Genomic DNA, 12,173 nt, shown 5'->3' with positions numbered 1-12,173 from the left:
ATAGTAGTGTTTATATTGTTGTGGGGGAGATGCCTGGAAAATCAGAGGAAAAAAAATGGGATGTTAGAAAGTATGATAATAACTCACAAAAGAAAGATTTGTATTTACAATTTTATATCTACAATTGTATGTCATATATACCCATCTGAAGTACTATTATATTAACCAGAATTTTCTTCTGCTTATACTTCCATGAATCTATTTCATAAATATAACTGTGGCCCCAAATGACTTATCTGCTGAAGACTCTCCTGAATTATAGCAAATGCAAATATTATTTTTAATTTAATTTTAATGATGAGTGTTATTCACAGTATATATGACCTACACAGTAATTTACTCTTATGTAATACATCATAACACTGCATTTAAAAAATATTTCAAATACATAGAGAATTACATTATATAAGCATTTTTCTACTAGGCCATAAAATTAATAAAGAAATATAACTTTGGGTCACTATTACTAACATTACCAGTGGCGCTTTATCCTTCTCTATACATCTTCAGTGTAACAAAAAAGCAGAAGCTATAATACTATATTCTGTTAGAATAAAAAACAGAGCGTATATAATCTGTAATTAATAGGACAGGATAAGGATGATTGTTTAAAGCCCTCTGCCAGAACAGAATGGATTAGAGCATAGATATATTATAAGGGAATTGAATAGTAAGAGCTTCAATTTAAATACAGTTGATCCTTGAACAGTATGGGGGTTAGGGACACTGATTCTTACACAAGTAAAAATCCACATATAACTTTTGACTCTCCCAAAACTACCAATAGTCCACTGTTGACTGGAAGCCTCACTGGTAACAGCAGTTGATTAACACATATTTTGTGTATGTGTTGTATCCTGTATTCTTACAGTCAAGTAAGCTAGAAAAAATAAAATGTTATTAAGAAAATCATAAGGATGAAAAAATATGTTTTCAGTATTATACTGTATTTATGGGGGGAAAATCCCAGATAAATGGACCTGCACAGCTCAAACCAAAAGTCAACTGTTTATTTCAAGCTATATTATTCTCTTGGTCATTAGTTTTTGGTGGTTTCCTTTCAATATGTCTGGCATGGTTTATTTGTTTTATTTTGTTTATTTTTTTTGTGTTTGGTGTTCATTCATTGCATTCCTGAATTTGTGTAGTTTTGTCTTTCAGCCTAATGGGGATGTTTTCACCTATTACTTTTTTTTTTCAATTTTTTATTTGTTTTTAGTACTGTATTCTTTGTCTTTGGGGTGATGTTTATGGCACAAATGTTAATTTGTTTGTTCTTATCCCACAAATCTCTGAGGCTCCATACTTTTTTTTTCATTGCTTTTCCTGTCTTTATTCAGAAGGGTAATTTCTACTGACCTATCTTTTCTCTGTCATCCCCATTCTGAATTGAGTTTACCCAGTGAAGATTTTTATTTCAGTTATTTCATTTTTCAGTTTTGAAGTTTCCATTGGGTCATCTTTCTATCTTTTATTTTTTTGCTGAGGCTATTTTTCCATGCATTTCAAGTGTTCTCTGTTACTTACTGGAGCATTTTTTAATGGATACATTAAAGTCTTTGTCAGATAAATTCAACATATCAACATTGTTATCTGTTGATTGGATTTTCCCATATGAGTTGAGTTTTTTTTTTTTTTTTTTTTGGACTCTCCATGTACTGAATAATTGTAGACAGAGTGGTGGTCATTTATTTTTTTTAAAGATTTTATTTATTTATTTATTTATTTATTTATTTATTCATAGAGACAGAGAGAGAGAGGCAGAGACACAGGCAGAAGGAGAAGCAGGCACCATACAGAGAGCCTGATGTGGGACTCCATCCAGGGTCTCTAGGATCATGACCTGGGCTACGGGTGGTGCTAAACCGCTGTGCCACCGGGGCTGCCCTGGTGGTCATTTAAAATAATGTGTTTGGGATGCTGATCTTAATTAAATCCTATTGAGAATATTGATTTTTGGTTGTTGTTATATCAGGTAGTTGATCTGGGTAGGTCTAGCCAACCTGATTTCTGCAGGTTGTTTCCAATGTCCATTCAGTTTTCAAAGGTTCTGTTGTACTACTCAGATGTTTTCTGGATGTGAACCACCACCAGTAGGTAGTCCAGGATATGAGTGGTGCTCTGTTAGTCAAGTTCTCATATTTGTTATGCTGAATAGTATCAGACCCACATCTCTGTAGCTCAGATGTGAGTCCAGGAGTCATTAAACATTTGATGAGGTCATTTTACTGACCTCTCTTTCTCTGTCATCTCTCTTGTATGTTCTAGTTCCCTGGAATCCCCTTTTTCATTCCTTTTGCCTGAAAGCTGATATGTAGTTACTGTATTCTACACTTTAGCAATTAAATATCTGGGATCAAGCAGCAAAAAGGACAGAGAAGGAGGAAAGAAGAGCAAGAGAAGAACTACTACTTCACCAATAGTAGTTGGTCCACCCTTTTGGAATCACAACTCTAGCAAATAGAAAGTTCTCCTGTCTCAGAGATTTGTATGTAATCTAATACAGGTTAGCATTGCCACCAGCTGTTACCATCACAATGGAATTGCTTAGAGGTGAGTGCACAGACTAAGGAAGAAAAAAAATGGGGACAAGGGTTTTAGTGTTCTACCTGATTGTTAGGAATCTTCTTAGCTGCTCTCAGTAAGATTTCTGTAGCTCTTTCTGTCTTCACCCCAGTGGTCCAATACTTGAATATCTCCCGTGTGGTCTTCTTCATGATTCTCCTAAGGGGTCTCTCCATTAACAATACAAATAATTAAATCTACATATCGTGAGTGATGCCCTTCAGTTATCAACTCTTTTGCTGTAGTAGCCAGCTTAGCTTACTTACTATTGGTGTAATGAATGTCTTTTATGTGGGCTATCTCAGTGATCTAATCCTTTATTTCCATTCCAATCAAAGCAAGCACACCATGAGTTTTTTGTTTGTTTGTTACCCTAGGCATATACCACCATAATTTCTGGAGTTCTTACAGATGGCTGGGAGATATAATTTACAGAGAAATATGATTTCTGTTTTCTTTTCCACATTGTTTTCCTCTCTCTTATTATTCCAGATGAAATATCTCCTACAAGATTTAGCTGCTGCTTTAAAGAACCCAGTATTATTGTGTTACATAGGATAACCAGAAACACAACCAGAAGCTCCAGTCATTCCAAACTTGTACTTATTACTGACACTCAGCCATTCTCACATGTTCTGTCCTCTCACTCTGGGATGTTATGACATGTGTCATTTCTCCTGCATTGAAATGTCTCTGAAGAAGTACAATTCCATGCACTCCCCACTCCCCTGCCCTGGCAGTCTGCCAGAATGTTTGATGATTTATCATTGTTATTACTGCATGTATCGTGCGTCAATAAGCAAGTTGTAAGAAAGAAATATAGATTCGTTCACTAAAAAATATATTGATACATTCTCAGTGTTATTGCCTATTATTCAAATGTTAATGCAATGTTTATGGCAATCACAACATAAAGTAAAACATCTCTGGCTTAATAATAGCAGACCATTAAATTGCATAAAAGTCTGAGAGCTCTCCAGGGAGTATTAAAATTGAGCTGCCAAAACCAGTTGGAGGGAAAAAAAAAAAAAACAATATAGGTGTCATTCTTTTTCTTTTTTTTCTTTCTGTTTTCTTTCTTTCTATTCTTCTATCTCTCTCTCTCTTTTTCTTTTTTACAGAGTATGTCATAAAAGAAATTGTAAGAAACCTAGGATTACAAATGTATGGTTTCTGATATTTTTTATAGATTTTATAACACATGTAAACTTTTCTTTTTCTTCTTTTTCCAAGATAAGCATGATCAATAAGATCTCTCAAACTAATATTGTTATAAAACATAAAATAACTTCACTAAAATTTTATTCTGATATTATTTTTAAATACTTTCTTTCCAGGCAGCCCGGGTGGCTCAGCGGTTTAGTGCCACCTTCAGCCCAGGGCTTGATCCTGGAGACCCGGGATGGAGTCCCATGTCAGGCTCCCTGCATGGAGCCTGCTTCTCCCTCTGCCTGTGTCTCTGCCTCTCTCTTTCTCTCTGTGTGTTTCTCATGAATAAATAACTAAATAATTTTAAAAATAAATAAATAAATACTTTCTTTCCAATGTACCAAATATTAGTGACTGGGTAGCTAGTTATAAAGAAAAAATGGTATATATAGGGTAGAAAACAAAAATAATTTTAGAAAAAGAGAGTAGACAAAGGGAAATGTATTCTAATCCTCATGTTTTCTGGGGATTACATATGTACTGTTGTTCTGATAATTAGATTAAAACACATAATGAGATTATTGAATGGGAATGTATTTTCTCCCATAATTCATTCTTCAAATAATTTTTGAGTGTTCATCATTTACTATGTAATATTCTCTGCATTGGGAATGCAACAGGAGATAATGCAGTTATAGTTCTGCTAGAGGTCTCACTCTAGTGGAGGAGACAAACAATAAACAAAGCAACACATATATCACAAATAATTAATGAAAAAAAAGTCCTGCTAAGGAAATAAAGCAGGTTGAGAGGGATTGAGTATGGTTGTCTTGTATGATACAGGATTATCAAGGAAAGCATCTTGGATAAGTTGACATTAAGAGGAGATCTGAAGTGTGAAAATAGATATCTGAAAGAAGAGACTTTCAGACACATGAAACTCACTTGAGGCTGGTGAGCATATGGTGTGTTCAAGAACATGCTAAGAAGATTGTATGATTGGACATAAGTGATCAGGAGACAGAGAGCGCTAGGAAAGCAGGGTAGAGAAGTTAGGGAAACTCTGTAGGCCACTGTAAGTACTTTAGCCTTTACTATGAAGGGAGAAGCAATTTGAGATACTATGATTTCTACTTTAAAAGACAATGTCTATCTCCATGAATAAATGACTACAACTAGGCCACAGCACAAAGATTTGTATATTTCAAGTTCCCTGAAGGCTGGGGCAAAGAAGACTGAAGATTATTATTTAAATGTTGTAGACTTTGAGTCACCTGGATGGCTCAGTCAGTTGAGCATCTAACTCCTGATTTCAACTCAGGTCATGATCTCAGTGTCCTATGTGCCGGGGCATGGAGCCTGCATAAGATTCTCTCTCCCTCTCCTTCTGCTCCTCCCTCTGCTCTTCCTCTCACCCTTAAAGCAAAAAAAAGTAAATGTAGTAGACTTCCAGATATTCTCTGATATTTATTAAATAGAAATGGGAGACATGAGAAGTGTCCCTCTTTACTTCCAGTTCACCATCACAGAAGTGAAGGAGAGGTGTGTGTGGGGGAGACCAAATATCCTGAAGTTCTTTTATTGCTTAGTTTGACGTTACCTGGGTGAGTGTGAGGAGGACAATAGTTTAACCTCCTTGTTTAAATTTGTCATCTGTGAAGTGGGGAATAATACTACTGGCTGATGCTAATATATGCTATTAATTGTTGATATGGGCTTTACTGTTGTTACTGTTAATATGTATCTTGCTGATGAAAATCAGAGTTTTAAGTTTATATTCTAAGAGCTAGATGCCAAATTATAATATATAAGATAGCATAATTAATTGTCCCTATGGAACTTATTAGAAATAATGTGTTGTTCTTTACTCCTGGTGACCATATAATTCCAAATTGCAAAGCTTATTTTTAAGTGTACTCTCCATTATTTGATAAAGCCTATAAAAGCCACCTTTATCACATACCCAGGAGATTTGATGTTGAAAATTTAAATTAGAATCTAATAACATAGTAATTATTTAAATATGAGATGATGTTAAAAGCATTAATATAAATATGATTAAATCACTTTTAATAATAACTGAAAATTGGGCACTGTGAGTCAAAAACTTTGAGAACTGGTTTAAATAAACAATGATACTGCTATCAGATGATGATGGAAGTAAAACTCTCATTCACACAGTTCTCAAGGCAGTATAGTATGGAGGCATGAGAAGCCAAGACCTGAATTATAGCATGCATATCAATTGTTTTTCTGTCAAATAGGAAATATTTTTCATTGACCCTATGAAATGACCTAATGATGTAATGATACAGGACTGTTAACAGATTCTAGTGATAGATATTAGATTTCAGATCTTAAATTAACAATCAAAATAAGCTGACTAGTACACTTTTTATACTCTTCATTAATACTTTGTCTAATAAATAGCCATATGAAGTTTGATAAGTCTAATGAGAATTTTCAAGTGTTTAGGACAAAAGTAAAATTGATATTTAAGAATTAATCCTGGGCACCTGGGTGGCTCAGTTAATTAAGTATTTACCTTCAGTTCAGGTCATGATCCTGGGCTCCTGGGATGGAGCCCTCCCCATCAGCTCCCTGCTCAGCGGGGAGTCTGCTTCTCCCTCTCCCTTTGCCTGCTGCCACTGTGCTTGCTCTCTCTCACTCATTCTCTCCCTCAAATAAATAAATGAAATCTTTAAGAAAAAAAAATGATGCAATTTCATCTGCTTTTGTCTTTTTAAAGTACTTTTTTAAAAAATTGACCTGATAATATAGGAATATTCAAAATTAGGGAAAAAAAGTCACTTAAATCCAAGTTACAACATTTTAATTTTTTTAAATAGTTACCAGAAGCACTAGTAAACATATGGATTGAATATACCATCTGAATTTAAAATGCTAAAACTTTCAAATATTACAAAGAACATCATTAGTAAGTACTTCATCATTTAAGGACTTGGTTCTGAGGGTATAGGAAAGGCAGACAGCACTCATTCCCAATGCAATTATTAGTAAAGAACATTTTTCTTTTTAAAATATGGAGGCCAATGGCAGGGCTTATTTATTTGCCTCATCTGCAGATTACTCACAGGCTTCAGTTATAATAATAATGAATCTGCTTTGAAATATTTATAGTTAAAATATAAAATTACCCTGTGAACTATTTGCCTGTTTTCTACTTTATCACATTATATTTTTTCCAATGAGACCTGGCATTGAGAGAATAATACTTGAAATAGTGAAGACCTTTAGTTCTCTTCATTTCAGGATTTATTCTAGGCTTTTGATTTGGCTGTATGTTTGTAACATTAGAAATGTATTTAAAAATATGTTTGTCAGAAGGACATGAAATAGTAATTTTTAAGATGGCCTGGAAACACTTTATTTGCTTAGCCATTGTTTTTTGATATTTTAAGTGTTTTTGTTGTTGTTGTTGTTTTTGTTGTTGTTGTTGTTTTAGTTTTAAGAGAGAGAGAGAGGGATGAGGAGGAGCAGAGGAAGAAGGAAAGAGGATCCCAAGCAGGCTTCATGCTTCAGCACAGACTGGAGGCAGGGCTCAGGGCTTGATCTCATGACCCTGATATCATGATCCTGAGATCAACCTGAGCCAAAATCAAGAGAGTGGGTCTTAGCTGCCTAAGCCAACCAGGCATGCCAGTATTTTAAAAGTTTTGATTGAAAGCATATGGCCTGAGGTAGGGATTGAATGCCAGAAGATGGTAGTAAAACATACTGTGTTTTAGTTGTATTCAGAAAAAACAATATGAGGAAATGAGAGGATGTTGAGGGTAGGCAAAAGAGAGTAAAAGAAAGAAAATACTGTTGGGGGCCATTTTTTCTAGTAACCACTGAGCTTCTGTTAGGCAGATTGATTCACCAAGGATATAATTGTAATTATTGATAAAAACCTATGTTGAAGCCTACACCCAAATGAAATGCTCTTGGTTGCTCTGATTTTGTTCTGTAGCATATCATAAGACATCAAAAATAGAGTAATGTCACAAAATAAGTCTTTTCTTTATTCAACAAACATTTTTTGATGACCCAATTTTCTTGATATATATCTCTCCCTACACATTGTAATATTTATCATGTAAACTTGGGAGGTCATTTTCTGTACTGTCTGTACTTTTTTATTTCATTGCCAGCAAAGTGAGAATAATACTAATCATTACAATATAACACTAGTGTGAAGAATCAATGAAATAATCTATTCATAGTGCTTAGTACATACATAGGCACATAGTAAACCCTCAGTGTTAGCTATAATAAGTATAGGTTAGTACCATTTCATGAACTGTAGAAAATTAGGTTAAACAAAATAAAAATAATTTTATGTATCACACACACTTCTGCTTATGCATTTGAAAGCCCTTTCTTCTCACTGGATTGGGAGGAATAAAAGATATCTTATGGGAAATAAAAATGAAAAGAGAATTATTTTGATGGGGCATAGTTTCAGTTATGTCTAGGGAAGTATTATTCTCTGTATATTCTTCAGAACTTAATTCTATTGTTAAATAAATTCTGTATTATTTAGCTCTCTTGAAAATTTACAACAACAACAACAAAAAGAGTCCCATTAATGGCTCTGAGATTACGAGATAAAACAAACACTAGAAGGAGCAACAGTAAAAAAAATTTAGCACAGATTTTCAAATTTAACAAACCTTAAATACCCATACACCCTACTACCTCAAATTCCTTTGTTGGGGGAGAAAGGGGCATTGAATCTACCATCTCTGACTTTAGAAAAATACTGAATGCTGGTAAAATGTAACTTAGAAGACATAAAAGGAAGCAAAAGAAAAACAGTTATTTTCTCATCCTTAAAACATAGTTCAGGAGAACAATAGACAAAAACTATGAGAAAGTTACAAAATGCAAAGTGGTAGATGTGGGGATAAGACAAACTGAGGTAGTAGGATCTTCTGCAATCAGCAATTGTATGTGACTTGTAACTGTGAATGATATATAACCTCATTTTGCTTAATACCCGGATTACAATTATCCATGTTACTATTATCTTCAAAGCATGAATAAATTAAAGTTGGCTACAGGTTTGAAAAATAGTTAAATTGCAGAGAAAAACATTGAACTTGGATTATACCTTCCACTGCATATTTTTTTTTACAAAATGAATAGGATCAGAACATTCTATTTGCCAACTTTTCTTTTTTACATGTTAGTTTTCTAGTATGTTTTGAGCTGCTGTTGCAGCAAGTTTATGTCTGCCTTTTAGCAGCCCCATGTGTAATATTCTGACATGATTCTACATATATGATAAACTTATATCAAATTCTAAGCACTGTTCAACAGGAAGACAAGGGAATATTTTAGCAGGTAGAACATTTAATAAAAGTGTAGGCATCAGTGTAATTTATAACATTTTTATGACATTATTTCTAAGTATTTATGTTATTTTTATGCTAAAATAATGGAAATTTCATAAGCCAAATCATTTTGATTAGACACCCATATATCTAAAGACCATATGTATAGGAATAATGAAACACATGTATTTGGATACTGAATATTTCAGTATTACTATAGCACAAGATAGATATTACAGAGGAAATAAGTTCTGATAATTAATGTGGAAATTAAGCTATGAATATATTCATTATGGAACAGCATGAATTTTTTGAATAAGAGTAATATGAATAAATAAATTATTTAAGGAGATAGTTCTCGTAGATTTTTAAAGAATGATTTATGTGCTAATTTAATTTGCAGGTAGAGTAAATTTTAAGCTCTCTCAGGCAAACTCACTTGGTCAAATTCTATTAACAATGGAACTCTATTAGAGAAAAAGAAGATATAATAATCTGTATAAAGAGACAGAGAAATATTGCCACAGTGATCTCTTCTCCTAATAAACACCACTGTTCACAAGAAAGACAGTTTCACAATATGGTCATGTGTCTTAAGAAGACAGAAATATATATATAACAGTAATGATCCCCCATTGATCTTCTTTTTAGTTGCTTTGCTGTAACTCATGACTAAAGTTAATCGGGAAATAGTCAACCTTCCTAGGGGTGAGCTTCATCTATCTTATATTGCAATCCCTACCTATTGCTATTCATCAGAGTGAGGCTTAAATAGACTCCTCTCAGCAGAATTCAAGGCACAGAGGAAGAAAAACTGTAACAATGATAAGGAGTGAACTTATCTGCATTGGCTCAAAAGTATTTTTAAAATAAGTTTATTCCGTTTACTTAAATTAAAAAGACCCAAAAAACAAAAACATTTACCCATTTCTCCAACCTCCTACCCCCTGCCTCTTACAACCATCAATCTGTTCTGTAAGATGTTTTTTGTTTTTTTTTGGATTTTTTTGTTTTGTTTTATTCCATGTCTAAATTCATTATGTAGTTGTCATTCTCTGTCTTATTTCACTTACCATAATGCCCTCAAGGTCCATCCATGTTGTTGCAAATGGCAAGATTTCCTTCTTTTTTATGGCCAAATGATATTTTGATATATAATACACACACACACACACACACACACACACACACACACTACATCTTAATCTATTCATAAATCAGTGGACACTTAGGTTGCTTCTGTGCCTTGGCTATTATTAATAATGCTTCAATGAACATGGGGTGCATTTTTTCAAATTAGTGTTTTCATTTTCTTTAGATAAATACCTAAGAGTAGAATTGTTGGATCATATGGTGGTTGTATTTTTAATTTTTTTGAGGAACCTCCATACTGTCTTCCATAGTGGTGGCACCAATTTACATTCCCATCAGCAGAGCAGAAAGACTCCCTTTTCTCTATATTATTGCAATGCATGTTATTTCTTATCTTTTTAGTAATAATCATTCTGATAGGTATGTTACTAAAATATAACTATTGGAAATAAAAACTGGCCAAGTAATAAGACACACTGTCTAAGTAGAGACTTTCATAATGGCAGTGTGAATTCTTTATTAAACAAATAAGTCCCCTAAAATTGTCTTAAAGGTGTATAGCAAAGGGAGAAAACTTTTTCAACTCTATAAAAAGGCGAGTCTTGGCAGTTGAGCATAATTATTCCCTCCTCTTCTCTCTCAATCTAGTTACCTGTGATAGAAAGTCACCAGAATAAATAAAGGCTCCTTTTTCCCGTAATTCCCATTACAAAGCTACAATTTCATCTTTGGTGGGGCAGGCCACCAATTACTCTGGTCTCTGCAGCTACTATGCCAGAAGCTTTATTCCACACAGATATTCATATTACATGTAGGGAGCTCTCTTATCCTGCTCAGCCTCCATTCATAAGATGAAAGTTCTTCCCCAGATGAAGCAGACTGAGAATACTGGATCTCCACCTCTCAAACCACAATGTGCTCATAGCATAGAGGTTCCAATCCAAATGGGAGAAAACTAGTGGCTACTAAACCATTCACCATTTTTCTTGTAGACCTGGGATAATAATCCAGGAAGAACAAGCCTCTGTCTCCATCCCCGTCACCTATGCAGAAGTCAGAGGCTCTAACTAGGTGCAGAAGTAGTCTATAACAAGAGAGCCATAAACATTTTTGTTAGAAGGGAATGACTTTTGGGGGAAGTTCATGCATAAAGGTATGTGGAAAACATTGGAGATTTGGGTTGGGAGAAATTGATAGGAGATAAAATTGAAGACCAGGTCAAAGTTGAATAGAGAGAAAAGTAAAAGTGATAGCTAAGAAGGGCCCTTCTGAGGTCGGAGAAAACCTCAGGCCTGATAGCACTCAGCAGCTGAAAGGAAACACTTTAGTTGGATCAGAATGCGGAACACTTTATGTTCCCCAGAGTGTGGTTGAAACAACAGATCATCACCTACCACTTAGTAGAGGATAATTCATGGATGTGATTCCGATAGTGGTAGATCATTCAAAAACTGAATTGAGAGATTAAAAAAAAAAAAAGGAGTCAAACAAGTTGAGCTAAAATTGTAGTCATAGCTAGTGAAACTATGTCAGGGAGACTGTGTAAAAGCCCAAGTTTACAACCTCTGAAGAGCAACATCAAAGGCTTCACAATGTAAGGGAAATAGACTTCACTAAAATAATTCATCCAAGTCATTAAAGAAGCAGGCAAAGAAAAAATAAAGATAAAAATGCCTAAGTTGGGAGGAGTGTCAGTCATTATTTAGAGTTGTTACAATATATTATCTAAAATGTCCAGTTAACAAAAATATAAGACATGCACAGAAACAGGAAAGCATATCTAATTATAGGGGGAAAAGCAGAGAATAGAAACTGACACCAAGGAAGGCCATATATTGAAAAAATATATAAAAGAAAAGAGAGGGATGATTAGGTGACTCAGCGGTTGAACATCTGCCTCTGGTTCAGGACATGATCCCACTCGGGGGATGGAGTACCATGTCAGGCTCCCTGTGAGGAGCCTGTTTAACTCTCTGCCTATGTCTCTTCCTCTCTCTGTGTGTCTCTCATGAATAAATAAATAAAATC

General features: G+C 34.4%; 1 protein-coding gene across 1 annotated transcript in view; it reads left to right on the top strand.

Annotated features, from left to right (window-relative positions):
- Nucleotides 1-12,173, top strand: part of EYS (eyes shut homolog) — a 1,532,152-nt gene that overhangs the window by 197,770 nt on the left and 1,322,209 nt on the right. The window lies entirely within an intron of this gene.

The sequence above is a fragment of the Canis lupus genome, chromosome 12 (assembly GCF_011100685.1).
Source record: "Canis lupus familiaris isolate Mischka breed German Shepherd chromosome 12, alternate assembly UU_Cfam_GSD_1.0, whole genome shotgun sequence".
Classification (NCBI taxonomy): domain Eukaryota; kingdom Metazoa; phylum Chordata; class Mammalia; order Carnivora; family Canidae; genus Canis; species Canis lupus.
This window is presented reverse-complemented; position numbering and strand designations above follow the sequence as displayed.